Source organism: Clinocottus analis, unplaced genomic scaffold (genome assembly GCF_023055335.1).
Source record: "Clinocottus analis isolate CAN_PGR_092001 unplaced genomic scaffold, fCliAna1.0.p SCAF_1, whole genome shotgun sequence".
NCBI classification, from domain to species: Eukaryota; Metazoa; Chordata; class Actinopteri; order Perciformes; family Cottidae; genus Clinocottus; species Clinocottus analis.
This window is the reverse complement of record NW_027175820.1, coordinates 7,050,001-7,052,510: the sequence shown is the minus strand read 5'-3', so window position 1 is coordinate 7,052,510 and position 2,510 is coordinate 7,050,001. Positions and strand designations below refer to the sequence as shown.

General features: G+C 40.5%; 1 protein-coding gene across 4 annotated transcripts in view; it reads left to right on the top strand.

Moving 5' to 3' along the window:
• The first annotated feature begins 854 nt into the window (after positions 1-854).
• Positions 855-2,510, top strand: part of celf1 (cugbp, Elav-like family member 1) — a 48,124-nt gene continuing 46,468 nt past the window's right edge. For 3 of the 4 annotated variants that reach the window (XM_068578675.1, XM_068578657.1, XM_068578683.1), the window contains exon 1: positions 855-1,014. The gene's annotated coding sequence lies outside the window, so the exon portion shown is untranslated. Of the gene's footprint in view, positions 1,015-1,243; positions 1,373-2,510 lie in introns of those variants that run through there. The other variant, XM_068578666.1, reaches the window with a different exon arrangement.

Below are 2,510 nucleotides of genomic sequence, written 5' to 3'. Positions count from 1 at the left end.
CAGTCTGATTAGTGTTTGTATCAGTTACTTGTTTTGGGGAAAACAGCTACCATAGTGCAAACACTTTTGTACCTTGAATTTTAGAATAGGTCATGCATCATGAAGAAAAACACATTTTACCCAATTGAGACTAAAATAGACAGGCTTGGGAATATTTTGGAAATTTCCTTTTCATGTCTGAAAACACGCATCCATCAGTGATTGTCTGAACCGTCAGCATAAAGAAAAATCAGTTCAAAGCTGATTTGTACAAGACGCATTTTTTTGGCAATGACTATTTGCAACAAATGATTTAATTGAGTAAATAATAAAGAAGGTAGGTTTCTCTGAAAGGTTCACACAAAAAAGCATTGAATGGTTCAGTCTCATTGGTCTTTTGTAGTAATTATATTTTTATTTGATACACTTTATATTTTTGTATCTCTGCCTTTGTTACTCTGCAACGCCGGGCACTCTCCAAACTCCCTTCTAAAAAACAATAAAGACGCATCTCATCTTCTAAGAAATAAAACATACACCATATTAAGAGCTCGTGGGAGATTAGGAAATGATTGTGTGATGCTGTTCCATTAGGAAATGATTGTGTGATGCTGTTCCTCTCTGTGGACTGTACCACGTTCCACTTTTAATTAGGAAACTGTCACGTGCACTGATCACTAAATACCAGGGATTGCTCTGAAGGCAAGGGAAGTTTAGTTCTATTGGAAATAAAACTATGCACGCACCATTTAAATTAATCTAATAGCATGTGGCACATTTCATATTGCCTCTTACCCACCCCCACCCCACCCCCCCTTTAGCAGTCGTTGATTGGTGGTAACGGTTCAGGAGAGACTGCCATTTTACACAGTGACTGCTAGCTGAATCTCCTGTGACAGACCGCAGTTATTTACCCATGAGCAGCCAGCTTGTTTCCAAAAGTACGGCATGACTGACGCTGTGTTGTGAGCGAACAGACCAAAAAGACACTTCGTCTTAAGCCCAAGTCAAAGTAACAGTGGCGTAAAAAACCGGGTAAGTTGGTCATCAGAAGTTATCAGACGCTGTTTGTAGCTAGCTGCTGTTAATATCATAACAGACCCACAGAGCTCGCTCTCTCTCTCTCTCTCTCTCTCTCTCTCTCTCTCTCTCTCTCTCTCTCTCTCTCTCTCTCTCTCTCTCTCTCCCCCCTCCCCCCCCCCCCCCACCTCTCTCTCTCTCTCTCTCTCTCTCTCCCCCTCTCTCTCGTTGGCCTGCTCGTGTAGCTAGCATGGCAGTCTGGACTTAATGCACATACTACTTTTGGGGTCAGAGCGACACTTTTTTATGAATTTACGTTTGGATGAGCATTGATATGCTCGGTGGCGTTAAGCGGTGATGTAGCTAACTCACGGTATGTTTCGGGTGTCGTTGTTCTGCAACAGTGCGGGGCGTTGCTACACTTGAGAGGTTTGTAGTTAACACTCTCTATATGTATATGTTTATACATATACACGAAAAGAGATATGAGACTTAACGCATAATTTCCCACAATCACTCCTCCTACAGTTAGGTAAGGTCAAATGGTCTACTGGCAAAAGGTGTTCCTGCCAAAGTTGATTGAGAAGTACAGTGAAGTATGTATCTGTTATCTAAATTAAACATGTCAGTGGAATGATCTGACAACAATGAAGTCTTAGATGGACACATTCCAATACCGCGGAGGCTTCAAGAGAAGCAATGCGTAAATGCGTAAATCTCATCTGAAGTGCAGAAGGCAGACCTACGTTCAGCAGTCTGATATAATGTGGCTTCATGCAGAGGAACTGTAGCTGGGATTTGTAGTTCGATATCTAATTAACAACCTTTGTTTAGGTAAAGTGCAGTCCGTAAGTTATCCGTTGATACATTGAGACCTTAGTTCTGGAATTCTCATCTCTTGTTCTCTGAGTTCTGAGTGTGTACGTCTGTAAGTGTGTGTGTGTGTGTGTGTGTGTGTGTGTGTGTGTGTGTGTGTGTGTGTGTGTGTGTGTGTGTGTGTGTGTATATGTGTGTGTGTGTGTGTGTGTGTGTGAGTGGAGAGAACAAGTTCTGACATTCAAACAAATCCTGTTAAGTTTTCTGATTTGTATTTCTTTATTTTTTGTAAATTCTTTATTGTTAATATTTTTTGCACTGTGAATTAGCACTGTCAGTTCTTTTTTTGTAATAAAAGGTTGCAAATTACTGTTTTAAAATTATTATTATTTTTATATCCGATTAATTGAAAAAATAATCGACCAATTTACCGATTATTAAAATAATCGTTAGTTGCAGCCCTAATACACTGTAACCATTTGGCCAACAGGTTGTTCCCAATGTCCTGTTACCGTATCATAGCTGGTTTAGCAGGTGTATTGTTAAAGTATTGGCTGTTTAGTCATTGGTGGTGTTCCACTTATACTAATAAGCCTCGGTGTTATAGTTATCTTCACCTGGTTCATTTCACTGTTGGCTGGCTCAGCCCCGACACATGGAACAGGGATAGAGGCTGCAGCGTGATTACACCAAAT